Source organism: Carcharodon carcharias, chromosome 14, assembly GCF_017639515.1.
Source record: "Carcharodon carcharias isolate sCarCar2 chromosome 14, sCarCar2.pri, whole genome shotgun sequence".
Lineage (NCBI taxonomy): Eukaryota > Metazoa > Chordata > Chondrichthyes > Lamniformes > Lamnidae > Carcharodon > Carcharodon carcharias.
This window is the reverse complement of record NC_054480.1, coordinates 105,659,877-105,687,711: the sequence shown is the minus strand read 5'-3', so window position 1 is coordinate 105,687,711 and position 27,835 is coordinate 105,659,877. Positions and strand designations below refer to the sequence as shown.

General features: G+C 45.1%; 1 protein-coding gene across 1 annotated transcript in view; it reads right to left on the bottom strand.

Annotated features, from left to right (window-relative positions):
• Positions 1-27,835, bottom strand: part of LOC121286858 (lysine-specific demethylase 4B-like) — a 595,629-nt gene that overhangs the window by 505,787 nt on the left and 62,007 nt on the right. The window contains exon 2 of the mRNA XM_041204003.1: positions 14,289-14,343. The gene's annotated coding sequence lies outside the window, so the exon portion shown is untranslated. The remainder of the gene's footprint in view (positions 1-14,288; positions 14,344-27,835) is intronic.

The window sequence follows — 27,835 nt, the reverse complement described above, 5'->3', positions numbered from 1 at the left end:
ATTTTCCCCACACTATCCCCATATCAGTTGATATCCTTATTATCTAGGATCTCTGTCTTGAACGTACTCAATGACTGAACGTGCACAGCTCCCTGGGGTAGAGAATTCCAATGATTCCTCATCTTGGTCCTAAGTGACCTACCTCTTATTCTGAGACTGTATCCCCTGGTTCTAGACCACCACCACCCCCCACCCAGCCGGTGGAACCATCCTTCCTGTATCTACCCTGTCGAGCCCTATAAGAATTTTCTATGCTTCAATGAGATAGCTGACATTGTTAAGGATTCTTTGTTTACGTTCCATCCCCTTGTCCTTCAAATCCGCCATCAACCCTCTCCTCAAAACAACCATCCCTTGACTCCTCACCGCCCTGCAAACCACTGTTCCATCTCCAATGTCCATTCCCTCTCCAAAGTAATTGAATATATTGTCACTTCCCAAATTTGTGCCCATCTCTCCCCAGAACTCCACGTTTGAATTCCTCATGCTTGCCCAGCATCCAGTACTGGGTAAGAAGAAATTTTCTTCAATTAATTATTGGGAAGACTTAAGCCATTGTCTTTAGTTCCCACCACAAACTCCTGTTCCCTAGCCACCAACTCAATCCTTTCCCTGGGAACTGTCTTTAGGCTGAACCAGACAGTTTGCAACCTTGGGATCATATCTGAGCATGATATGAGCTTTCAACCACATATACATAGCATGACTAAGACCACCTATTTCCACCTCTGTAACATCAGGATTTGCCCTGCCTCAGTTCTTCTGCTGCTGAAACCCTCATTCATGCCTTTGTTACCCAAGACTTGATTATTGCAATGCATTGCTGGCCGTCTCCAACATGCTACTCTCCGAAACTTGAGGTCACCCAAAACTTTAAACTCATCTCTTGATTCTCACCAAATTCCACTCACGTATCACCCATAATCACTGTCCTGCACTGGCTCCCAGTTAAGCAACACCTCAATCATTAACACTCTCATCCTTCTTTTCACATCCTTCCAAGGTCTGGCCCTTCCCCATTTCTGTAATCTCCTCTAGCTGTACAACCCTCGGGTCTTAGCACTCCTATAATTCTGCCTTTTGTCATCCCATTGTTTAATCGCCCCATCATTTTGGACATGCCATTAAGTGTCTAGTTTCTAAACGCAATTTCCCTCCCTAAACATCTCCACATCTCTACCTCACTTTCCTTCTTTAGGATGTTCCTTAAAGCCTACCTCTTTTCCCAAGCTTTTGGTCATCTGCTCTAAAATCTCAAGAGATTATCATATTTTGTTTTATAATACCTCTGTGACATGTCTTCGGAGGTTTTATTATGCTGAAGTTTTTATATAAACACAAGTGGTTGATGCTGACATCAAGGCAGGTATTCAACTGCATGGCACCAAACAGTCAAAAGCAAAGTGGTTAATGGGGGTCAAAGGGAAAATATCTAGTGTTTGGAGTCATTCCTGACATAAAAAAACAAAGGTTGTGGTTCTCAGATGCTAATCATCAAAGTCCTGGAACTTCACTGCAGGAGCTCCTCAGGAAAGTGTCTTCAGCTGGGTGAACCATTTGCAGCTCCTTCATCAATGACCCTCTCGGTCATGAGTCCAGGAGAAGAGCTGCTCACCAACAATTATATTATGCAGCTCCATTCACAACTGGTCTGATATTGAAGCTGTCATGCAAACTTACAGAAGGATCTTGTTGACATTAAGCCTTAGGCCAATATATGGCAACTAACAATACCAAATAAATGCCAGGTCATGAGCATTTCAAACAACAAATGTTCAAACATCTTTCCTTGAGATTCCATGGTGTCATCACTGTAACAACATGTTGAGGGTGATCACTGACCAGTAACTAACCTGGACCAGCTATACAGTGGCTGAGGTTGGGTACTCTACAACAAGCAGTGCACATCATGGCCCCTCATAGAATGGTTACAGGACAGAAGGAGGCCATTCAAGCTGTCTTGTCCATGCAGGTTCTCCACAAGAGCATCTCACCTAATCCCACTACCCCACCTTTTTCCCCATTGTCCTTCAAACTTTCTCTCTCCAGATAATCATGCAATTTTCTTTTGAAGGCTTCAATTGAATCTGCCTCCACCACATGTTCAGACAGAGAGTTCCAGATCCTAAACACTGTGTAAAAGAGCTTTTCTCCATGTTGCAATTGATTCTTTTGCCAATCACTTTAAATCGATGTCCTCTTGCTGCTAATCATTCTGCCAATGGCAACAGTTTCTCCCCATCGACTCTGTCCACACCCCTCATGATTTTGAACACTTCTAATGAATCTCTCAATTCTCTTTTCCAAGGAAAACCACAGCTTCTCCAATCTACACAACTGAAGGTCCTGACCCCTGTGAATTCTTACGAATCTTTTCTGCAACCTCTGTAATGCCTTCCCATCATTCCTAAAATGCAGTGCCGAGTACTCCAGTTGAGGACAAACCAATTTTTTATACAGGCTCATCATTTATACACAATCCTGTGTACTTTATTGTTTTCTTGCCACCTTCAATCATTTGTGCACATATAACCACAGGTACCCCAGCCTCTGCACCCCCTTTAGAATTGCACAATTTGATTTATATTTCCCCACTTCTTTCTTCGTACCAAAATGAATCACTTCACACTTCTCTGCATTAAATTTCATCCGCCACTTGAACGTCCATTCTACTGGCCTGTCTATGTCCTATTAAAGTTTATCACTTCCTACTAAGTTCACACAACTTCCAAGTTTTGTGTCATCTGGAAATTTTGAATTTGTGCCCTGCACACCCAAGACCATTACTGGCCTGTATGCCACATGTTCTAACTTTACTGACAAGCCTGCTTTTGAAAGTCTATGTACACCACATCAACCATACTACCCTTATTAACCCTCTCTTTTAACTCATTAAAAATCTCAAACTAATCAAATACAATTTATGCTTAACAAATCCATGTTCGCTTTTCTGAATTAATCCACTTTTGTCCAAATGGCTGTTAATTTTGTCCTAAATTATCATTTCTAAGAACTTCCCCCCACCAAAGTTAAAATGACTGATGTGTAGTTGCTGGGCTTATCCTTACACCTTTTTTTGAACAAGGGTATACCACTTGCAATTCTCCAGTCCTCTGGCACCACCCTTGTATCTAAAGAGGATTGGAAGGATCATGGACAGCATCTCCATAATTTCCACCCTTGCTCCCCTCAATATCCTGAGATGGATCACATCCAGTCCTGGTAATTAGTATTCCATACACATCTGTAGATCTCTTGCTGGTATAAAGTCATCACAAATTAAGTATTTTCAAAGATAATGTAGTCAAGCAAGAATAGAAGTGAAATATGGAGCTATGTGTTGTGGTATTAAACCAAGACGACTAGGGAGGACCCAATTTTAATTCCCAATTTGCACTGAAGTCAGTAGCTGCTGAAGTGTGATGATAAGCCTTGGTACCCATGAACTCAGACTGGGAAAATGAAGATTACCTCAGTGGGTCCTAGTTAATTTGGCCCAAATTAATTCAAATGATTTCCATGAAAAATGGATAACAGTGTCAAGTACAAATTGGCTTTTTCAATAAGGTCACAGGATAGTTAAGAATTAAAGACAAAAACAAAAATATGTGCATTTTTCAACCTCATCTAGGTAGTTCCTAGATTTTTGTTAGTCATCTGTATATTATAGTTTTATGTTTTAAAGAAAGAACAGATATTTATATAGCAACTTTCCAAGTCTCAGGATGACCCAAAACATCTTACAAACAATCAAATACTTTTGAGGTGAAGTCGCAGTTGAAATGTGTAGGAAATACCAATTTGCACATAGCAAAGTTCCAGAAACAGTAATAATTGCCCATATCTTCTCTTTTTTGACATTGATTGAGGGATAAATCTTAGCCAGGAAAGAAAGAATTTCCCTGCTCTTGTTTTCCATAGTGCTGTGACATATTTTACATCCACCTGAAAAGCAAATGGGGGCTTCAGATTTTTGTCTCTGCTAAAAGACAGCGCTTCTAGTTTTTAAACTGACTTATTATGAATTCTAAGGTTATATGTTCCCTGGTTCTGAGTTCCCCTGCGAGGACACAATTTAATTTCATGTACAGCACAGGTTCCTATCATTATTTAAAACTACTCAACTACCCCTTACCCAGTTACCTCGAAAGAATGTGATCCAAGTTCATCCAGTCTCTCACCGTAATTCAATCTCAATCCTAGGCATCTTCCTGAAAAATTTGCGCCAGACTTTCTCTAAGTCAATTAACAGTCCTTTGAGATTGAGTAGCCAAAACTAAATACATTAGTTCAAATGAGATTTGACTAGAATTTTGTATAATTACAATGTTACTTCCAGTGGAAAGCATCACACTGAGGCAGGAAGAGTGCCTTTTGGGGGTTATGGATGAAAAATGTTACTGGGGTAAAGTAAGAGGAACCCTACTCTACACCTAACGCATTTAAACGTTGAGCTGGAAGAATTTAATACCAATGCTTGGATGCCTGGAACAAGAAACTGCTCAGTTGTTCGATACTAATACTATTCACGTTGATGAGAAGAAAAACTTTTAAAAGCAAAAGAACAAAAACAAATGGTTCACTTTATCTCCTCTGAGTGACGGGTGTACATTAATACAGGTCAGAGAGCAGCAAAGAGACTCAGACATTATGCTTAACTGCATGACAAAGGAGGATCTAGCAGATACATAATCAGATGAGTCTGCTTAGGTCTGGAGACTCAATATAGTGCATTGCCCCTTTTAGGAAGTAGTAGTAAACATGCTTTACAACAAGGTGCTTCATGGCAAAAAGTATTTTTCTTCCATCCCAGAACAGTGCAAGTTAACTGAAGAATAGTTTAGGATTCTACCACTAGATGGTAATATAGGAATAGAAATAACACAAGACTGTTCCACAGAATTAACAAAATAATCTCATTTCAGATGCATCTTCACTTCTGATTTCTCACAATATGTGGATATAACTATGAATTTTCATTTGAGAAAGTCATGAAGTCAGGAGATGCCAAATGACTGCACACTGGAATAGAATGGTAGCTAAAACAGCTGTCAGAGGTGACAATATAAAGTACTTCACCACAATCAATGTATGTTGTGAATATTAGGTTCCCAAGCTAAATTACTACTTAAAACTTCTGAGAACTTCCTGAGAAACACAATGAAGCTTCAAAGGTACAGGGAAGTTTTGATATTCTTACGTTCACAGTTTCTGGTCTCAATTTGTTAGAGGGGTCAGATCTGGAAGGAAGGCAAAAAATGAAAAAGCAGGTTTCATGAACTCCCTCTAAATGCACAGGTTCCGGCAATAGTACTGAAGACTTGTGCTCCAGAACTTGCCGCATCCCTAGCCAATCTGTTCCAGTATAGCTACAACACTGGCATCTACCCGGCTATGTGGAAAATTGCCCAGCTATGTCCTGTACACAAAAAGCAGGACAATTACTGCCCCATCAGTCTACTCTCCATCATCAGTAAAGTAATGGAAGGGGTCATCAACAGTGCTATCAAGCAGCACTTGCTTAGCAATAACCTGCTCACTGACGCCCAGTTTGGGTTCCGCCAGGGCCATTCAGCTCCTGACCTCGTTACAGCCTTGGTTCAAACATGGACCAAAGAGCTGAACTCCTGAGGTGAGGTGAGAGTGACTGCCCTTGGTATCAATCCACATTTGATAGAGTATGGCATCAAGGAGCTCTTGCAAAACTGGAGTCAATGGGAATCGGGGATAACCCTCTACTGGTTGGAGTCATACCTAGCACAAAGGAAGATGGCTGTTGTTGTTTGAGGTCAGTCATCTCAGCTCCAGGATATCACTGCAGGAGTTCCTCAGGGTAGTGTCCTCAGCCCAATCATTTTCAGCTGCTTCATCAATGACCTTCCTTCCATCATAAAGTCAGAAGTGAGGACGTTCGCTGATGATTGCACAATGTTCAGCACCATTCACGACTCCTCAGATACTGAAGCAGTCCACGTCCAAATGCAGCAAGACCTGGACAATATCCAGGCTTGGGCTGACAAGTGGCAAGTAACATTCGCACCACACAAGTGTTAGGCAATGACCATCTCTAACAAGAGAGAATCCAGCCATCGCCACTTCATATTTAATGGCACGACCATCGCTGAATCCCCCACTATCAACATCCTGAGGGTTATCATTCACCAGACACTGAACTGGACTAGCCAGATAAATACTGCAGCTACAACAGCAGGTCAGAGGCTAGTTATAGTGTGACGAGTAACCCACCTCCTGACTCCCCAAAGCCTGTCCACCATCTACAGGGCACAAGTCAAGTGTGTGATGGAATACTCCCCACTTGCCTGGATGAGTGCAGCTCCCACTTCACTCAAGCAACTTGATACCGTCCAGGGCAAAGCAACCTGCTTGATTGGCACCACATTCACAAATATTCATTCCCTCCAACACCGACACACAATAGCAGCAGTGTGTACCATGTACAAGATGCACTACAGGAATTCACCAAGGTTCCTTCAATAGCACCTTCCAAACCCACAACCGCTACCATCTAGAAGGACAAGGGCAGCATTTAAATGGGAACACCACCAGCTAGAAGTTCTCCTCCAAGTCACTCGTTATCCTGACTTGGAATTATATCGCTGTCCCTTCACTTGCCGCTGAGTCAAAATCCTGGCACTCCCTTCCTAACAGCACTATGTATGTACCTAAACCACATGGACTGCAGCAGTTCAAGGTGGCAGCTCACCACCACCTTGTCAAAGGCAACCTGGGATGAGCAATAAATGCTGGCCCAGCCAGCAAAACCCACATCCCATGAATGAATAGAAAAATAGATCTTTTAAAACCCTTCTCAGGCAAACTCAAGAGATTTTTTTTTAACCTAGTCAGCAATCTGCCGGGCAACAAGCATGACAAGTCCACAAGCAGTAAGTTGCCAATCTTTGCAAGCTCTCCTGGACTCTCATGCACCTGCTTTAAACCTGAGAGAGGCTTCACTAGGCAAAATGACATTTACTCTTGAACTAGGGAGCAGTGTACAGTGGGGCCTGACAAGATAAGGCACCAGCCGGATTTGAGATTGCCAACATTTTTCTTTTCTTCATTCAGTAACCATATGATGTTATGTTGACTGCACACTGCGCACTGGCACAGGAACATATATAAACAGACTGTAACTTTAAATTCAAGGCTACAGAGGCACGATCAGTAGCAGGATCTCTCAAGTCTACAGTAGGTCTAGCAGCTGGAGCCACAAAGTGCATTCGCATGCCTAGACCTGTCAAATTAGCTAACAGGTTAACCAAAAACAGAATTACCTGGAAAAACTCAGCAGGTCTGGCAGCATCGGCGGAGAAGAAAAGAGTTGACGTTTCGAGTCCTCATGACCCTTCGACAGAACTTGAGTTCGAGTCCAGGAAAGAGCTGAAATATAAGCTGGTTTAAGGTGTGTGTGTGGGGGGCGGAGAGATAGAGAGACAGAGAGGTGGAGGGGGTTGGTGTGGTTGTAGCGACAAACAAGCAGTGATAGAAGCAGATCATCAAAAGATGTCAACAACAATAGTACAATAGAACACATAGGTGTTAAAGTTAAAGTTGGTGATATTATCTAAACGAATGTGCTAATTAAGAATGGATGGTAGGGCACTCAAGGTATAGCTCTAGTGGGTTTTTTTTATATAATGGAAATAGGTGGGAAAAGGAAAATCTTTATAATTTATTGGGAAAAAAAAGAAGGGGGAAACAGAAAGGGGGTGGGGATGGGGGAGGGGACTCACGACCTAAAGTTGTTGAATTCAATATTCAGTCCGGAAGGCTGTAAAGTCCCTAGTCGGAAGATGAGGTGTTGTTCCTCCAGTTTGCGTTGGGCTTCACTGGAACAATGCAGCAAGCCAAGGACAGACATGTGGGCAAGAGAGCAGGGTGGAGTGTTAAAATGGCAAGCAACAGGGAGGTTTGGGTCATTCTTGCGGACAGACCGCAGGTGTTCTGCAAAGCGGTCGCCCAGTTTACGTTTGGTCTCTCCAATGTAGAGGAGACCACATTGGGAGCAACGAATGCAGTAGACTAAGTTGGGGGAAATGCAAGTGAAATGCTGCTTCACTTGAAAGGAGTGTTTGGGTCCTTGGACGGTGAGGAGAGAGGAAGTGAAGGGGCAGGTGTTGCATCTTTTGCGTGGGCAAGGGGTTGTGCCATAGGAGGGGGTTGAGGAGTAGGGGGTGATGGAGGAGTGGACCAGGGTGTCCCGGAGGGAGCGATCCCTACGGAATGCCGATAAGGGGGGTGAAGGGAAGATGTGTTTGGTAGTGGCATCATGCTGGAGTTGGCGGAAATGGCGGAGGATGATCCTTTGAATGCGGAGGCTGGTGGGGTGATAAGTGAGGACAAGGGGGACCCTATCATGTTTCTGGGAGGGAGGAGAAGGAGTGAGGGCGGATGCGCGGGAGATGGGCCGGACACGGTTGAGGGCCCTGTCAACGACCGTGGGTGGAAAACCTCGGTTAAGGAAGAAGGAGGACATGTCAGAGGAACTGTTTTTGAATGTAGCATCATCGGAACAGATGCGACGGAGGCGAAGGAACTGAGAGAATGGGATGGAGTCCTTACAGGAAGTGGGGTGTGAGGAGCTGTAGTCGAGATAGCTGTGGGTGTCGGTGGGTTTGTAATGGATATTGGTGGACAGTCTATCACCAGAGATTGAGACAGAGAGGTCAAGGAAGGGAAGGGAAGTGTCAGAGATGGACCACGTGAAAATGATGGAGGGGTGGAGATTGGAAGCAAAATTAATAAATTTTTCCAAGTCCTGACGAGAGCATGAAGCAGCACCAAAGTAATCATCGATGTACCGGAGAAAGAGTTGTGGAAGGGGGCCGGAGTAGGACTGCAACAAGGAATGTTCCACATACCCCATAAAGAGACAGGCATAGCTGGGGCCCATGCGGGTACCCATAGCCACACCTTTTATTTGGAGGAAGTGAGAGGAGTTGAAGGAGAAATTGTTCAGCGTGAGAACAAGTTCAGCCAGACGGAGGAGAGTAGTGGTGGATGGGGATTGTTCGGGCCTCTGTTCGAGGAAGAAGCTAAGGGCCCTCAGACCATCCTGGTGGGGGATGGAGGTGTAGAGGGATTGGACGTCCATGGTGAAGAGGAAGCGGTAGGGGCCAGGGAACTGGAAATTGTTGATGTGACGTAAGGTGTCAGAGGAATCACGGATGTAGGTGGGAAGGGACTGGACAAGGGGAGAGAGAAGGGAGTCAAGATAACGAGAAATGAGTTCTGTGGGGCAGGAGCAAGCTGAGAAGATCGGTCTACCGGGGCAGTTCTGTTTGTGGATTTTGGGTAGGAGATAGAAGCGGGCCGTCCGAGGTTGGGCAACTATCAGGTTGGAAGCTGTAGGAGGGAGATCCCCAGAGGAGATGAGGTCAGTGACAGTCCTGGAAACAGTGGCTTGATGTTCAGTGGTGGGGTCATGGTCCAGGGAGAGGTAGGAGGAAGTGTCTGCGAGTTGACGCTCAGCCTCCGCGTGGTAGAGGTCAGTGCGCCAGACAACAACAGCACCACCCTTGTCAGCAGGTTTGATGACAATGTCAGGGTTGGACCTGAGAGAATGGAGTGCAGTAAGTTCAGAGAGAGACAGGTTAGAATGGGTGAGAGGAGCAGAGAAATTGAGACGACTAATGTCGCGCCGACAGTTCTCAATGAAAAGATCGAGAGAAGGTAAGAATCCAGAGGGAGGGGTCCAGGTGGAGGGAGAATATTGAAGATGGGTAAAAGGATCCGTTGAACTGGGAGAGGACTCCTGCCCAAAGAAGTGAGCCCGGAGACGAAGACGGCGGAAGAAGAGTTCAGTATCATGCCGAGCCCGAAATTCATTGAGGTGAGGGCGTAAGGGTATGAAACTAAGTCCTTTGCTGAGCACTGAACGTTCAGCATCGGAGAGGGGAAGGTCAGGGGGTATAGTGAATACACGGCTGGGGCTGGGATTGGAAGATGGGGTGGGGACGGAGGGACAGGCAGGGGTGGAGGGTCCTAGATGGGTGTTGGTGTTGATGAGTTGTTGGAGCTTGCGTTCCTTAGCACTTGAGAGAAACAGAAAAAGTTTCTTGTTGAGGCGTCGGATGAGCCGAAGAATAAAATGAAACTGGGGGCACGCGCAGCTTTGAAAAAGGGTACGGCGGTGCTGCTGGAGGGAGAGGTCGAGTGTGTTCATATGGCGGCGCATGGCACTGAGAGTGGATTTCAGAATGTGACGGGAACAGCAGTCCGAGAAACGTTTTATGTCCCGGAGATACCTGTAATCCTGGGTGGGTTCGAAACATGAGGGGTGGAATTTCAGTTGAAATCCATGTGGGGTAAGTCGGAGACGGAGACAGTCACTGAGAAAGGAGATATGGCTGTGAAAGCGGGTTTTAGTAAACACCTTGTCAAACACTAGGAGAGAAATGGAAAGCAATGAAGGTGAACAAGGCAACAGAGAAATCCGGAAATCTTGTCGCAGAGAGGAACAGAACTTCTTCAAGGAGGTAGGCATTTCTTGAAGAGCAGTGGCAGTCAATTAAACACAGAGATAAAAACAAAAAAACTGCGGATGCTGGAAATCCAAAACAAAAACAGAATTACCTGGAAAAACTCAGCAGGTCTGGCAGCATCGGCGGAGAAGAAAAGAGTTGACGTTTCGAGTCCTCATGACCCTTCGACAGAACTTGAGTTCGAGTCCAGGAAAGAGCTGAAATATAAGCTGGTTTAAGGTGTGTGTGTGGGGGGCGGAGAGATAGAGAGACAGAGAGGTGGAGGGGGTTGGTGTGGTTGTAGCGACAAACAAGCAGTGATAGAAGCAGATCATCAAAAGATGTCAACAACAATAGTACAATAGAACACATAGGTGTTAAAGTTAAAGTTGGTGATATTATCTAAACGAATGTGCTAATTAAGAATGGATGGTAGGGCACTCAAGGTATAGCTCTAGTGGGTTTTTTTTTTATATAATGGAAATAGGTGGGAAAAGGAAAATCTTTATAATTTATTGGGAAAAAAAAGAAGGGGGAAACAGAAAGGGGGTGGGGATGGGGGAGGGGACTCACGACCTAAAGTTGTTGAATTCAATATTCAGTCCGGAAGGCTGTAAAGTCCCTAGTCGGAAGATGAGGTGTTGTTCCTCCAGTTTGCGTTGGGCTTCACTGGAACAATGCAGCAAGCCAAGGACAGACATGTGGGCAAGAGAGCAGGGTGGAGTGTTAAAATGGCAAGCAACAGGGAGGTTTGGGTCATTCTTGCGGACAGACCGCAGGTGTTCTGCAAAGCGGTCGCCCAGTTTACGTTTGGTCTCTCCAATGTAGAGGAGACCACATTGGGAGCAACGAATGCAGTAGACTAAGTTGGGGGAAATGCAAGTGAAATGCTGCTTCACTTGAAAGGAGTGTTTGGGTCCTTGGACGGTGAGGAGAGAGGAAGTGAAGGGGCAGGTGTTGCATCTTTTGCGTGGGCAAGGGGTTGTGCCATAGGAGGGGGTTGAGGAGTAGGGGGTGATGGAGGAGTGGACCAGGGTGTCCCGGAGGGAGCGATCCCTACGGAATGCCGATAAGGGGGGTGAAGGGAAGATGTGTTTGGTAGTGGCATCATGCTGGAGTTGGCGGAAATGGCGGAGGATGATCCTTTGAATGCGGAGGCTGGTGGGGTGATAAGTGAGGACAAGGGGGACCCTATCATGTTTCTGGGAGGGAGGAGAAGGAGTGAGGGCGGATGCGCGGGAGATGGGCCGGACACGGTTGAGGGCCCTGTCAACGACCGTGGGTGGAAAACCTCGGTTAAGGAAGAAGGAGGACATGTCAGAGGAACTGTTTTTGAATGTAGCATCATCGGAACAGATGCGACGGAGGCGAAGGAACTGAGAGAATGGGATGGAGTCCTTACAGGAAGTGGGGTGTGAGGAGCTGTAGTCGAGATAGCTGTGGGTGTCGGTGGGTTTGTAATGGATATTGGTGGACAGTCTATCACCAGAGATTGAGACAGAGAGGTCAAGGAAGGGAAGGGAAGTGTCAGAGATGGACCACGTGAAAATGATGGAGGGGTGGAGATTGGAAGCAAAATTAATAAATTTTTCCAAGTCCTGACGAGAGCATGAAGCAGCACCAAAGTAATCATCGATGTACCGGAGAAAGAGTTGTGGAAGGGGGCCGGAGTAGGACTGCAACAAGGAATGTTCCACATACCCCATAAAGAGACAGGCATAGCTGGGGCCCATGCGGGTACCCATAGCCACACCTTTTATTTGGAGGAAGTGAGAGGAGTTGAAGGAGAAATTGTTCAGCGTGAGAACAAGTTCAGCCAGACGGAGGAGAGTAGTGGTGGATGGGGATTGTTCGGGCCTCTGTTCGAGGAAGAAGCTAAGGGCCCTCAGACCATCCTGGTGGGGGATGGAGGTGTAGAGGGATTGGACGTCCATGGTGAAGAGGAAGCGGTAGGGGCCAGGGAACTGGAAATTGTTGATGTGACGTAAGGTGTCAGAGGAATCACGGATGTAGGTGGGAAGGGACTGGACAAGGGGAGAGAGAAGGGAGTCAAGATAACGAGAAATGAGTTCTGTGGGGCAGGAGCAAGCTGAGACGATCGGTCTACCGGGGCAGTTCTGTTTGTGGATTTTGGGTAGGAGATAGAAGCGGGCCGTCCGAGGTTGGGCAACTATCAGGTTGGAAGCTGTAGGAGGGAGATCCCCAGAGGAGATGAGGTCAGTGACAGTCCTGGAAACAGTGGCTTGATGTTCAGTGGTGGGGTCATGGTCCAGGGAGAGGTAGGAGGAAGTGTCTGCGAGTTGACGCTCAGCCTCCGCGTGGTAGAGGTCAGTGCGCCAGACAACAACAGCACCACCCTTGTCAGCAGGTTTGATGACAATGTCAGGGTTGGACCTGAGAGAATGGAGTGCAGTAAGTTCAGAGAGAGACAGGTTAGAATGGGTGAGAGGAGCAGAGAAATTGAGACGACTAATGTCGCGCCGACAGTTCTCAATGAAAAGATCGAGAGAAGGTAAGAATCCAGAGGGAGGGGTCCAGGTGGAGGGAGAATATTGAAGATGGGTAAAAGGATCCGTTGAACTGGGAGAGGACTCCTGCCCAAAGAAGTGAGCCCGGAGACGAAGACGGCGGAAGAAGAGTTCAGTATCATGCCGAGCCCGAAATTCATTGAGGTGAGGGCGTAAGGGTATGAAACTAAGTCCTTTGCTGAGCACTGAACGTTCAGCATCGGAGAGGGGAAGGTCAGGGGGTATAGTGAATACACGGCTGGGGCTGGGATTGGAAGATGGGGTGGGGACGGAGGGACAGGCAGGGGTGGAGGGTCCTAGATGGGTGTTGGTGTTGATGAGTTGTTGGAGCTTGCGTTCCTTAGCACTTGAGAGAAACAGAAAAAGTTTCTTGTTGAGGCGTCGGATGAGCCGAAGAATAAAATGAAACTGGGGGCACGCGCAGCTTTGAAAAAGGGTACGGCGGTGCTGCTGGAGGGAGAGGTCGAGTGTGTTCATATGGCGGCGCATGGCACTGAGAGTGGATTTCAGAATGTGACGGGAACAGCAGTCCGAGAAACGTTTTATGTCCCGGAGATACCTGTAATCCTGGGTGGGTTCGAAACATGAGGGGTGGAATTTCAGTTGAAATCCATGTGGGGTAAGTCGGAGACGGAGACAGTCACTGAGAAAGGAGATATGGCTGTGAAAGCGGGTTTTAGTAAACACCTTGTCAAACACTAGGAGAGAAATGGAAAGCAATGAAGGTGAACAAGGCAACAGAGAAATCCGGAAATCTTGTCGCAGAGAGGAACAGAACTTCTTCAAGGAGGTAGGCATTTCTTGAAGAGCAGTGGCAGTCAATTAAACACAGAGATAAAAACAGGTTAACCACTCTGGTGTCACGATTTTACAAGCAGGAGCACAGCAAACGGGCAGGAATGGTACTGAAAGTGATGGAGGTGGGTGACTAAGTGGACTTTTTAAAAAGACTATGCCGAAATAATTCTGTGTAATTTGGGGGCTCCTGTTATCTGATGATTTATACGAATCACTATAACTAACAGACACACTCCAACATGCCAGATAATCCATTTCTTTGGTTACTTCGTGTACAGTTTGACACAAGTTAAAATATGGTGAGACTATGCAAATACATAAAATATCAATAAACATTCAAACCCCACATTCAACCTAGCGCAGGCAGATTTAGAGACAGCATGTGCAAAGGTGGGACTCAAAATCTCTAAGGAGCTCTAAAATTTATCCCTGGCCATCTGTTTTTTCAATTTTCTACAAGAGGTTGCAGTTTACTCACCGTACTGTTGGAGTTATCTCATATGTGTAGAGAAGGTGGATAAATTGGTTTGCTCCTGCAATTAAAAACAATAGGTTTATGTATTTAAATCAGAGGTGTCAATACTGGGTTCTGTCAGATTGTCTAGTTGTCAGATTGCATAAACTACAGGACAGCTTTACCCATTATCTAAAAAGCAGCTTAGTGCACAGGCTTTGAAGGACCATATTTTTTCCAATTTTCTTCCTGTTTCTCATGACCTCCCTGACTTTCACTGGGGCTGCCCTCTGGTGCTTCAGCTGAACAGATATTCTCCACGTCTGTTCCTGACAGCAAGTCTTGGCAGACTTTCAATTACAGAATGTATTGCAGCAAAACACAATCCTATCTTTACCCAGCATCAATAAAGGTGCACTTTTATGCAAAGGTCATTGGGCAGAGATCAAGTGCAAGAACCCGGATTGATCTGATGCTCCTTAGCAGCCCACTGAGGCCAACTGTGGCATTCCAATTCCTTTCCTCGCTAACAGCAGCTAATTCAGCAGAGACCTTGGACCTCTGGTTTAGTGTTACAACAGATGGTCGCATCAGCACAAAGCCATTGGAGGGGAAGATCTTTACTATTCAAACTCAAAGTGTGTGGGGACCTCAAGAAATTATGTACCAAGACTAGTGGAAACATTAGTATCTCAGTAGTTTAATTTGGGGTCCATTCAATCACCTGGACCTCATTTCGAAACAGCATTTCCCTAACTTACATTCATCCTTTAAATGCCTTTAGTATGAAGTGTTGGCCCATGGGCAACAGGGCTGCACTTCACTGTTTAGAAGCAATGATAATCTTTCATTTTGGTTGGTAAAATAATTTCTTGTATCACTGCTTCTTAAACAATTAACATGTCTACTATTGATACCACACAAAATGGGGAAAATCACTACAGCATTACTGTAAACATTAACTGTGTTCCTCACTGCAGATGCTGTCAGACCTGCTGAGTTTTTCCAGATGTTTTTATTTTTGTTTTGGATTTCCAGCATCCGCAGATATTTGTTTTTATCTTAGTGTTTAATTGACTGCCACTTCTCTTCAAGGAATGCCTACCTTGAAGAAGTATTGCTCTTCTCTCCAACAGGATTTCTGCCTCTCTCTTTTGCTATCCAGCTCTACTTGTCCCACCTCCCCTTAAACCAGCTTATATTTTCACCTCTCTTCTATTTTTCCTTAGTTCTGTTGAAGAGTCATACGGACTCGAAACATTAACTGTGTTCCTCTCCGCAGATGCTGTCAGACCTGCTGAGTTTTTCCAGGTATTTTTATTTTTGTTTTGTAAACTTCATTGCATTCATGTGCATTGCAGGGCATTAACATGTCAACTCAAAGTTATGCTAAATCAACTTTGTTGCCATTTTGATATTGTAAGAGAAATATATATTACAAATTACATGAACCCGATATTCTATAAAAAAGAACTTAAGTAAATATTCATCACACACACACACCTCCCGTTAGTTAGCTCATATGTACACTGGACTATGAGATTTCATTTGCAGACATTGTGGGTTGAACTCCCACCAGTGACCATTCTGCTCCAGTAACATTGCAAAAGAGGAGTGCTCCCACAATATATCACCCTCATTCAATGTCACCAGAGCAGAACTCAAGTAGTAGTAGTTCCACTTAAAATATCTTTTAGGAAACCTCTGCAATTATAAAGCATAAAATAAACTAACATACATGGCCATAAGATTTTCGTAACATTGAAACTTGAAGGGCAATTTCTCAGAATATATATCTTCCTTAACAATCTTCAAGGACAATTAACCTACAACTAGACAATAGTTCCCAACTCATAATACATTTTGGGAGGAGGAGGAGAAGATACAAAAAAAAATCCACAAACAAGATAGAAAGTGTGTGCGCAAGCAAGACAGATTGCAAGAGGAGAGCACGTGAGGGGCTGTGTGGGACAGAGAGAAGACTGAAGAGAGAGCAAAAAGAAAAAAAAAGAGGGAAAGAGGAAAGAGCAGAGAGGCTGCATGGATGAGAATGAAGGAAAGTGGTACAGGAACGGGGCAGGGGGAAGAGGAGAGTGGGAGGAGAGAAAGGAAATCTCAAAAATTTTAACTTTAGTGGCTGCAAGTTATTAACTGTCTGATTTGCTTCACAAAGATATGTATGTACAAATAAATTGTTAAGGGTGGCAGAGAAGGAGTGGATTGCAACGTAACACTGCAGAATATGGAGGCTTTTGATTCAATTTGTTTTGAAATTTGGTCATATAAGTAATTTCTAATTTCTATTTAAAAAAGAGAACCCATTAATTGTACTTTTAAGTGTAATCAATGTATGCAGATAGTAGGAATTAACCAGGGATTCACGTCCTCCTATAAATATTCACAAACTGAAATATGATTGCTGGGTTAGGAGGTTCACGTTTGTCCTTCACCACCTGGCCTTCTGGAGTGCAATTGCTTTGCTGCCGATTCCCCAAATTGGGGCAGAGAGAGCTGGAGAGAGAGACAACAGCAATCAACAACACCTGCTCTAGAGAAGGGAGAGAGAGTGAAAGAGAGAGACCAACTTTTAAGCGAGGTAGGTGCTTGATGCACTTTTCTTAAAAACTGCTCTAGTAGATGAGGAGAGGAAAGACAACAGAGGCTGGAAGATCATGAGGGGTCTGTCAGCGTAATCCTGCAAATTGTCTGGGCTGCAGACACTAATGAACCCCCTACCCATCCTCGTGCCTGGTCCAGGGCGGCTGAAAGTGCCTGGGTGAAGTTTTTTTTTCATCTGGACCTGGAGGAGGACTGTGCCTGGGCTGTCCTGAGTGAAGACACCTCCTTCCGCCTCCCACAAACATCAGGAAGGTAAGAACCAGAGACCTGAAAAATCTCCAGAAAGCGCAGCCCTGCAGCACCCTTCCGCCTACCAAGCCTGACCTTTGAGCAGTGATCCCACCCTCTACCTTCCCTCCTTATGTGTGTCTCTCTCTCCCCCAAGTCAGAAGCATAACTGCCTTGACCTTCAGTCTCCTCAGTAATTAATTGTCATGTCTTTAGAACTGCATATAAGACACTTTTCTATCCCAAAAGAAGGGGTCTTTTCCTTTCAGGGCCCTTCTGTGTACTCGAAGGCTGTCATCAGACCTCCCTCCTGCATTCAAGCCTTGCTGTAAGATGTGTACGTTCTGTCAAAGCAGGCACAGTCTCAGGCTCCAGTACAACCGGGGTTGCAAATACTCACCTCAAGGTGTTTGATTTTCTTACTATGCCTTCCTTCTGCAGGGCATGGCCCCCACTCCCTCATCAGCAGCCAACATCACCGGCACTAACTACACGTCCGAGGGGTCAGATGGGTGTGTGTGTGTGGGGGGGGGGGGGGGGGGGGGGTGTGTGTGGGGGGCGCGCACGCAGCTGCCAACTTCTGCCACCTGCGATGTTTCAACAGCATGGGAAGCAGCACAGTTTTTCTGTACTGTTACAATTCCAGGCCAGATCCCTAAAATTTTCTTACCATCCAACTTTTGTTTTTACGTTGGACAAAATGATAAATCCCAGTTACTTACTAAGAGAATAAAGCCACAATATTTCACTGTTTAAACAGAAGAACCTTTACTATACAAAAGTCAGCAAAGCAAACAGTCAACACTATTCATCTAATACACCAACATCCAGAACTAACATGAGGTAAACATAAATTAACAGGCAAATCATGCTTGTACACACAACAAATTGCATGTTAAAAAGCAGACCACCAGGGTAGGTCCCCTGAATTCTCTCAGCAACTCACAGGCGTCAGGGAGTCACAAAAATTCTTTAAAACTGTGTCTTCCTCCTAAGGAATTTCAGCTCCTCTCTTTCAAAGATCTAGCCTCTGATTTCCCTCAAAAGTCACTCCAATCCAGACTACCCCAACGACTGTTCACCTCCCAGTTGCTCAATCTCTTTTAAGATTGTGTCCCATGGGATTCATAAAGCTCCATCCCAGCATCTAGTTACCAACACGATTCCAGATCTCTCACTGCTCCGAGAATCCCACTGCTCATGGGCTTTCCAGTTCCCCCAACTGCCCGCTTTGTGGAGCCAACAGCTGCTATTCACTTCAGCTTTACTGGGCTGATAACTGCTCTGGGCTTCTCTCAACCTCAATCTCCATTGTGGCATGAAGTTAGCAACCTTCTACTGCTTCCTCCAACTCCAGACTCATCTGAGCAAGCACTGCTCACCATGAGCTGCTGTTCCCTCAGTAGCACAGAGCTAACTGCAGCGTTTCTAATTCATGGAGTTGACTCCTCTTTGCTTGCTCCCTATGGACTGCTGTTCACTCTGCCCCTTGAACTGATCAGTGTGACCTGTTAATGCTTCCCAACAGGATTCCACCGTGCCCTGAGGCAGGATTTAATGCATCAGCCCTTGGTACATTCTGCAAATGCTATAATCTTCGGTCAACCAAAGGTTCCCCTGACCCCAGCAGGTGCTAGCTTACAAAAGAGAAAACAGGCAAAAAATCCAAAAATATAGGTTCCTCACATACCAGCCCCAATCTCTTACAGGTGTGGCACATCCCACCGTACAATGTCCCTGTTAGGCGGCCCCTGGTGCTGGAGTGAATGCAGCCTCCATATCCTCCTCCCACTCTATCTCTACAAAGACCCGGCACTAGAAGGAGAGGGTATGCAGAAGGCTGATCTCCCTGAAGCCGAGTGGGATTGTGGGTATCCCCAACATCACATCCCTCAGCTGGTGCAGATGGAGGAAGGAGGAGCTCATGCAGGATGAAGGGTGGGTGATTGCAGATTATGGTGCGCTGCATGATAGCCTCAAGGGGTCCCACTGACAGGAAGATCCCGCCCACCATAAGCCCCTCCCTCTCAAGGGCCAGGTGCACCATCAGCTTGGCCCCCAGGAGGAACACAACCTTCCTGGACATTATCAAGGTGGCAATGATGATTGAAGTACTGACAACCCTGGCCATGGTTTCAACACACACCTCAACTATAATATTGGGGTGAGTGTAGCTCTTCAGCCTATATTTTTTATTGATCAGCGTGAATGGTGATGGGACTACAGGAGCAGCAGAGACAGGTGCTCCCATATAGGTTGTCACAGAATCTGCCACTAGCAAAAATGGAGTTGCCATGAAATTTTCTAAGTTACATCCACCCCAAATTTCAGATCTGGTGACAACTGTAATGTGCGCAAGAGGTCATAACAGACAAGGAGGTTTCCCTTCCTCTGCATCTCTCCCAGAAAAGGAGATGTCACTACTCAGAAGTGGAGTGCGGGAGAGCCAGGAGAAGGGATACTCCTCCATGAAAGAAGAGAGTGTGTGTCCTTCCCAGACTCTGCCCTCCTTATCCCCTTTTTGCCACCCCATGATGTCAGCGGGGGATGTCCATGCCTCTGGAAGGTGCAACTGATCTCTCTGTCCAAGCTGTACTCCCAGGAATGGGAGAGGACCTTTGTCTGAGCGAAGAGATGGAAGATCCATCCTGTCATTTGTTGTCAAGGCATAATGGAGGTTGAGGTGGGCAAGGTTGATGAAGCTGAGTCCATCCGGCCATGCTCTGATATGCCCCAGGAACTGCCCAACCTGGTGGAGAATTTGATTAAAAAGGCTCCACATGCTGGGTCACTGGCAGGGGAGGGGTAGGCCCTCTTTTTTCTCTTATTTCAGCACAGGAGGTAGTGGTGCTAGTCTTTTCCGCCATTTGGTGCCTGAGGCAGAGCATGGCCCCAAAGCACTGCCACCCTCTGGCTCAGACTCCTCCCAGGGGAGCTCAGTGAGGACCCCTCTGTTGTCGAACTGGAGGGTGGTATGGTGACAAGAGGTAGGGCCAGCTGGCAGTAAAGGAGCATGTGCTAGGCCATGTGCTTCATCTCATCATCCAGCTGGGCTATGTGCTGCTTCACTAATTGAAGTGGCATACAGCAGCTGCATTTCTTTGAAGGAGTGTTCACTCATCTTGGCTCCATTGATGCTGGTGAATGCACCATCTCGGGGATATTTCAACCATATTCTAAAGGCAAGGGACTAATTTCAGATCCTCCACTGCTCAGCAGCAATGGAGAAGCTGAAGGGCCTATCATTTGGTGGACATCTGATGAAATTTCCATCCCAACTCCAGCACCTTCACTTTTAAGAGATCTGGAGAATGAGGTTCCAGAATTGACTACCTGTGCATTTCTCGGGCGTGTGTCACCTGCATGCTCAGACAACTGCCTGGTGTGGATGGAGCTCGTTCCATTCCACGTGTGGATAGGGTCTATATGCTGGCATTTTAACAACCTGCTGCTGGAGGATGAGTGATTCCAGGGCTTATCGCATCTCTTCTGCACCAACTGGAGAAGAGAGCAGTGGGACTTCCTCTCCTTGAGACTATGGTGAGACATCCCCATCTTCATTCAGGAATAAGGGAGTTGACAAGAAGGCAAAGGGCCAGACTTGAGTGATTGAAACAGGTGCTCAACTGGGGTCCTGTCACAGGCAGGCTGTTGATGATCAAGTCCAGTGGAAGGCGTATGAAGAGGAGAAGGTGCGCTGAAGGAGCTGCAGGTCATCAGGTCCCAGCATGTGTTCATGAGATCATGGATCTGGTTCTTTTAGGACCTGGACCACAGTTCTCACTTCTTCTACTTATTAAAAAAAGGTAGGGGATCCACAAGCAGCTCCTGAGGCTGCCTGCCAACAATGGAGACCTGGTATTGGATCCAGAGATCAGTACCCAAGCCTAAACCTATTACAATGTTCTATTATCTCGGATCAGTCTAGTGAGGATACAGGTTTGTGGAAGGACCTGTCACAGGTCTGCCTGGAGGATGCAGAGCAACTTGATGTTCCGCTTAGTCTTGTAGAGTTGACCAATGCCCTTGACTGGCAAGTCGGGCTGTAGCATTCCACAGGGCATTCTGGGACATCCTAGAGATAGTCGCGAGGGGGGGGGGGGGGAGAGAATGTGTGCACTACACACCGACTTGAAGGAATATTTGGCAACTAGGGAAATGCTCTTCTCTTGGCACAAGGCTGTCATTGTCCTGCCACTCAAGTGGAGCGATTTCCAGCTGCTGGCCCTGGGCGAACAATCCACAATAACACACATTTGAACCGGAACCTAGTCCACCATTCTCAGAGGGCTGGTCTGTCAGCCGCCTTCTTTCCCTGGATTAGGAGGTGTTTGACAGGGGTCATAAATGCCAGTTCGGAACTCTGAGAATTCGGGTTTGGTACCCATTTCGTCACTCAAATCAGATTTCTGTATGCCATCACAGAGTGTCTGAGGTTAAAGGGACTTTGACTTTGCCCCTTTGCTTCAGGTGTGCCCCATGTTCAGCCAGCTATATGCCATCTGCACAAAGCCCTTCTGAGGTTTCTTGCAGAGGAAGCTAACAAGGCTGGTGCTGCATGGGCCAGGCATGAGGTCATCCTCTTGGCTCACGCTAATGATGTGCTCCTTATGATCTCATCCATCCCCTGCAGATCAATAGGGTCCAAATGTCAGCTCTAATCCACAGCATCCTCCACCATCAAATAAGAGAAATGTTCTAGACTCCTGGTGAGTCAATGGCAGCTGGACTTCCCTCCCGGAAGAGCTCAGGCCTTTTGCCTGATACACCACTCACTTCCTCTAGCTAGGAGCCTATCTTAACACTGCCAAGGACACCTGGGTGGCGAACTGGCAAGAGCTGAATGCTACTCACCTAGGGCAGTGGACAGGATTGCTCCTTGTGATGCCCTACTGGAATTGAGCACTGGTTATAAACTAGTGGCCAATATTCTGTGGTACCGGTTGGCCACTTTGATCCCATCCTGAGTGTGTCACCAAGATACAGAAGAAACTACTACTCTTCAACAGCTACATCCACCCTGGGTGTCCCTGGAGAGGACATTGGGGTACGGTGGAACTGGAGTACATCATTACTCCTGGGACTGTCATTTTAATTTGCTTTGTTAAGTTTCGTTTCAAGTTTTGGGTTTTTGTAACAGTGGATTTGTGGTATCTCTTTTCAATGAGGCATTTAGTTCCTCTTGGCTGCCAACCTAAAAGGTTTGTTCAAAAGAGATATAAATATCACAGTAAAACTCTAAATAATTGCTTAATACTTGTAAAGATTGGCTGCAGTTCCATCTTTCACCAGCTAGCTTTCTGGAATATAACAAGCTCCACATACTTATTATTGTTGAAGGCGAGGGCAGTTTAAAACAACAGTCTGTGCTAAGGAGAAATGTGGTGTTATCTTGGTCTTTCTGGATAAACCTTGAATTGCAGGAAAGTTCAGCAATGCAGAGAAAGACTTAATAATGTTTTATGTGACCTAGCCAGGTTTTGCAGCGACATCCAGCCCATTCCTCCTCCATCCAGTATGTCCCCAATTCTGGTCAATTTGGCATCCAGCCATGTCTGATGGAAGATTAAACCAATGTTCACGGATGTTAAATCTGCATCCCATTGACTTAAGATAACTCAAGTTCCCCTGTTCTTATTTGAATAGTGCTGTGGGATCAGTTACATCCATCTGACAGGTCAGACTGGAACTCAGTTTAACGCAATACCCAAACTATACAGAATTCCCTCAGAGATATAGTTTACTAGAGTTCTCTTGAGTGAAACGAAAGAGAGGTAGAGCTGTAACCCATCTGCAGTAGGTTTCTAACCTATAAGGTGTAAACACTAGCCCATTGAATTCCACTATGTGTTTACATAATATGCAAATTTATGGAGGTTATGTAAATTCCACACCATTAGGTTAAGCAAATACAAAATAGCTACCACTTGCTGACTCATTAGAACCACACCCAAAGAGAATCTGTAAAGGAACGCTCGATAGTGTGTCCCAAAATAAAACAAAAACAAAAAATTCAAATACTGCTGAAGCTATTCATACACAGTTAAGAGGGAATCCATTAACTGCAATGCATCAACGCTTTTTTTTGGGTATGGCTGAAAAGAGAGACATGTCTAAGCTTTTTGTCTTGCACTCATCAGGACACTCGCAATAAGGGGAAGACAATTTACGCTGTCTGTGAAGAGAATTCAGATTAGTTGGCAATTGACATTATTATGGAGAATGCACCACTGATGGTGACTGACAATTAACTGCCAAAACAAAAACAAAAACAGAGTTACCTGGAAAAACTCAGCAGGTCTGGCAGCATCGGCGGAGAAGAAAAGAGTTGACGTTTCGAGTCCTCATTTCAATTAACTGCCAAACATTGTTTAAAATTTAAACCAGGCAGCTTGACCCTGATTGGTCATGGCAATGCCCTCAGGAATGAGTCAGCAAATGACTGTCACTTATTGGTTTAGCTGAAACAGGCACAATGCATGTACATGTTTTTTCTGTTTGCAAAGAACAGGGTCCTGTGTATTAATATACGTAGCTTCCAGTACACACAATAGGCCACATTGCGAGCCCAACTGACAATCTTAAATTGGTTGTCAGCATAATTCTTAGCACATTGAGGACTATTAAGCAAATGTTGTCCAATCGTAGAATCACATCTAATGTCGGACACTGTTTTGAGTTTTGCACGGGCTAGTTGGATATGGTCTGTACTCTGCCCGTTGCAAACAGCGGATGGGACATGCTGTTTGATACTATCTGCCAGTCGTTGACACGTATGACCTACATACCTAACATCACAATGGCACTGAAATTTGTATACCACATTATTCATTTGTGATAGGCAGAACATCTTTTTGGCTTGATGGCAACATCCTGTTAATGGCAAATATCATTTGTGTTGCTACTGCAAAGTAGCAGCATAAGACAGCTAGCTTTACCTGTTGCTCAAATTTTTGAGATGCCATGCCCTACCAGGGTAATCTGTGGAGGACTGGGTACTTTTCAGGGCCAATTAAAGATAGTCAGTTGGGCTTGCAGTGTAGCTCATTTGCATGCATTGAAAGCTACATTTATTGATACACATGATCCCGTTCTTTGCAGACAGAAAGAACATGTACACAATTGCACCTGTTTCAGCCAAACAAAATAAATGACAGCCATTCACTGACTCATTCCTCAGGACAATGCCTTGGCCAATCAGGGTCAAGCTACCTGATTTAAATTTCAAACAATGCTTGGCCCAACCATCTTCTGCTGCTTCATCAGTGACCTTCCTTCCAACATAAAGGATGGAAGTGGGGATGTTTGCTCATGATTGCACAATGTTCATCACCATTTGTAACTCCTCAAATACTGAAGCAGTCCATGTCTAAATGCAGCAAAACCTGGACAATATCCAGGCTTGGGCTGACAAGTGGCAAGTAACATTCACACCACACAAGTGCCAGGCGATGACCATTTCCAACAAGAGAGAATCTAACCTTCACCCCTTGATGTTAAATGGCATCGCCACCACTGAATCCCCCACTATCAATATCCTGGAGGTTATCATTGACCAGAAACTGACCTGGACTAGCCATAAAATTACCGTGGCTACAATTGCAGGTCAGAGGCTAGGTATCATGCGATGAGTAATTCACCTCCTGACTCCCCAAAGCCTGTCCACCATCTACAAGGCACAAGTCAGGAGTGTGATGGAAAACTCCCCACTTGCCTGGATGAGTGCAGCTCCCACAACACTCAAGAAGCTTGACACCATCCATGACAAAGCAGCTCGCTTGATTGGCACCACATCTAAAAACATTCGCTCACTCCACCACCAATGCACAGTAGCAGCAGTGTGTACCATCTACAAGATGCACTGCACGAATTCACCAAGGTTCCTTAGGCAGCACCTTCCAAACCCATGACCTCTACCCTTTGGAAGGGCAAGGACAGCAGATAGGTGGGAACTCCACCACCTGGAAGTTCCCCTCCCAGTCACTCACCATCCTGACTTGGAAATATATCGCTGTTCTTTCACTGTTGCTGGGTCAAAATCCTGGAACTCCCTCCCTAACAGCACTGTAGGCATACCTACACCACATGGGCTGCAGCAGTTCAAGGTGGCAGCTCACCAGCATCTTCTCGAGGGCAACAAGGGATGAGCAATAAATGCTGGCCCAGCCAGCGAAACCCACATCCCATGAATAAATATTTTTAAAAAGACCAAAATCAGACAACTGGAGGACATAGGAGGCTGGAAGGTTGAAGAAGGGTCACAGATAGAGAACACAGGAACTGGTTATTTAGCTTCTCAAGTATGTTCTGTCATTCAATGAAATAATGGCTGACCTAACTCCACATACCCACCGTTGTTACATATCCCTTAATACCTTGGTTAACAAAACTCTATAAATCTCAGATTTAAAATAATTAACCCAACATCTCTGCCGTTTGCAGAAGAAAATAACAAATTTCTACTATGCTTTGCAAAAGTGCTTCCTAGTTCCACTCGTGAAAGGCCTGGCTCTAACTTTTAAACTATATCCCTTAGTTCTAGATTCTCCAACCAACAGAAACAGTTTCTCTCTGTCTATCCTATCAGCCCCCCTAATATCTTGAAAGCTCCCATCAAATTACAGCTTGACAATCTAAATTCTAGGGAATACAACCCTGGCTTTTGTAATCTCTCCTCTAATTTAATCTTTGAAGCCCAGACATCATTCAAGTAAATCTATATTTCACTCCCACCAAGGTCAAAATAGCCTTCCTAAGGTGTGGTGTCCAAAAGTACTCTCAGTATTTCAGGCGCCATTTAACGAAGGCTTTGTACAGCTGTAGCATGACTATTAGAGGTGGTTTTGTGGAGCAGTGGGTAGTATTCCTAGCTCTGAGCCAGGAGCTCTGGGCTCAAGATCCATCCAGGGACCGGATTACCACGGAAGGTGTGTTCATGGAGCGCCAAAGCTATAAATCCTTCCGAAATGCTATAGCAGGCAGCAAGTGCAGGAGAATTTCCTGGTCAGTCAAAACTGTGTGGTAGTTGCATGGCCACAGCCTCCCCATGTTAAAAGATTTCACACACAAGCTCTTGACACAAGCTTCATGACAAGTGTCCTCTTCATTTCGAGGGACTGCTAGAGAGAGGGCATGACAATTAACCTCGTGTTCAAATCCTCCAGATATAGAAACCAGCATTCCATTAGTCTTTGATTGTTTTGTACCTGTTCATGACATTTTAATGATGTACATAAACCCCCAAGTCTCCTTGGATCGCCACTGCATCTAGTTTTCCACCATTTAGAAACTATTTATATCATTTTTTAGGTCCAAAGTTGATGACCTCATACACTGGCCTTTACGGAAATCCATTTGCCAAAGTTTTGGCCATTTTCCCATTAATATTTCTTTATAATTTAATCTACACTGTTCACAATGGTGCCTATTTCTGTGTCATCGGTTATTTGGCTACATGGCCTTCTATCCCATTATCAAGGTGTGCCAAAACAATTTTAATTTCATAATATTAAGGGATACAGAGGCAATGTAGCTCAGCAAGGATGAGGAATTAAATATGGGCAGCAAAATTTCGGACAATTTGAAGTTCACGAGGAAGGATGTAAAGAATGGGAAGGAGGATGTTGGAGAAGTCAATCAACAAGTCATGAAGGTATGGATAAAGATTTCAACAGCAGGGGGTATAAGGTAGGGACAGAGGCAAGCAGCATGGAGAAAAAAGAAAACTGTTGAGAACAAATAGAATAGGAACTTGAAGCTCAACTCCAGGTCAAATAAAGTGCAGATATTGCATGGAGTAAAATTAAATCTAAGCAAGCAGTGAAGGAGAGATTTGAGTCAATAGTAAGCATATGGAATTCTTGATGGAAGCCAAAAAGTATGGCTCTGGCCCACCTAATGTTCAATTGTAGCAAATTCTGGGCAACCTGAGACAAGCAAACTGACAGTACAGGAGATGACTCGGGGATTAAGGGAGTGGTGTCTTGGGAATAGACATGGAAGTTGACCAACCCCATGTTTACAAATGATGCCACCAAATGAAAGGTGTAGAAGGGGAAGCCAAAAATCATAGGTTCTAAAACATTCAGATAACTTGTGATATTTTTCTTTCCTCCTCATTTTTAGAAGAAATTTTGAAAGTATATTATTGAGTTTATCATGTGGTATTGTTATTATGAACCAGATTTCCTTCAATATTTTTCATGCAAAGGCTTATACAAAAGTACAACCACACCCACCACCGCCACCGCACCCAACCCCCCCCCAAAACCTTACTTCAATTAGTCACAATGGCTTCCCTATATCAGTCCTTTACAATCCGTTACAACGCACAATTAGGTGATCTGCTAAATTCAAAACACCACAAGCATTCACTGCACTGTCTCATCCAATAAAGATGTTCCTGGAAAGTAAGTAATAATTTAACACCTCATCTTCCGACTAGGCACTTTACAGCCTTCCGGACTGAATATTGAATTCAACAACTTTAGGTCTTGAGCTCCCTCCTCCATCCCCACCCCCTTTCTGTTTCCCCCTTCCTTTTGTTTTTTCCAATAAATTATGTAGATTTTTCTTTTTCCATCTATTTCCATTATTTTTAAATATTTTTAAATCTTTTCTGCTCCCCCCACCCCCACTAGAGCTATACCTTGAGTGCCCTTCCATCCATTCTTAATTAGCACATTCATTTAGATAATATCACCAACTTCAACACCTATGTGTTC